This window comes from Theobroma cacao, chromosome 2 (genome assembly GCF_053813885.1).
Source record: "Theobroma cacao isolate CCN51 chromosome 2, ASM5381388v1, whole genome shotgun sequence".
NCBI classification, from domain to species: domain Eukaryota; kingdom Viridiplantae; phylum Streptophyta; class Magnoliopsida; order Malvales; family Malvaceae; genus Theobroma; species Theobroma cacao.
Window position 1 is genome coordinate 38597517 of NC_142640.1, and position 1097 is coordinate 38598613.

The following is a 1097-nucleotide window of genomic DNA, read 5'->3' on the forward strand; positions in this document are numbered from 1 at the left end:
TGGGATAAATGCTTTTTCTTGTTGTTCAAATCCTAAAAGTGCATTCGGCCTTGAAGATAAGGATGATCTTTGATTATTGATCCAAAAAAAGTTTGGATGGTTCATGCACCTTGGGTTGTAAGTGTTGGAGTAAGGGTTATTCTGTTGTTTGTTTTCCACAAATTGCATTGTTTTGGTCATACTCGGACACTGTTTACTTGCATGCTCATATCCACATACTCACAAGCTACAAAAAGACTTTTAATAGAGTTAGTACCAAAAGATTCAAGTGTCTTAGTTAAAACTGCTACCTGAGCTGATAATGCCGAAATGGCATCTACATCATGAACTCTAGTTACTCTCATATGCATTGATCTCTCGATTGGCCATTGCTAGTTGTTTACAGCCATCTCTTCCAACAAATCGTATGCCTCATCAATTGATTTAGCCATTAAGGCTTCTCCTACAATGACATTAATGGTGGTTCAAACATGACCACTCAAGCCATTATAGAATGTCTGCACCTATAGCCACTTTGGAAGACCATGATGAGGACAACACTGAAGTAAATCTTTGTATATTTCCCAAGCCTCGTACAATGATTTAGAATTTAGTTGCATGAATGATGTGATATCATTCCTCATTTTCGCTATCATGGCCGAAGGAAAGAAGTTAGCAAGGAACGTTTGAGCAAGATCATCCCACGTTGTTATGGATCTAATGGGGAGTTCATTCAACCTTGCTTTAGCTTTACCTCTCAATGAAAAGAGGAAAAGCCTTAAATGAATTGTATCATTTGTGACACCATTGTGTTTGAAGGTATCACATGTCTTCAAGAAATTTAAAATATGGGCATTTAGATCATCATTTGGTAGACCCCTAAATTGGATTGAAGTTTGAATCATGGTGATGATTGCAGGCTTGATCTCAAAATTGTTGGCTTGAATAGTCGTCTTGAAATGCTTAATGGAATCCCTTGCACCAATGGGATAGCATAATCCCTTAAGCAACGATATTCAGCTACTCCTCGCTCTTAGATTTATTATTCATCTTATTGATCAACCATTGTATTTGTTTGAGCAAAACCTTGTTGACTTTCTCGTCGAAGTTTCCAAAAA

The 1097-nt window shown here is 37.2% G+C and overlaps 1 non-coding gene across 1 annotated transcript; it reads left to right on the forward strand.

Moving 5' to 3' along the window:
• Nucleotides 1–519: 519 nt before the first annotated feature.
• Nucleotides 520–626, forward strand: LOC148764246 (small nucleolar RNA R71). Its single transcript, XR_016024910.1, has one exon. It is a non-coding gene; the product is annotated as a small nucleolar RNA R71 (small nucleolar RNA).
• Nucleotides 627–1097: the final 471 nt, after the last annotated feature.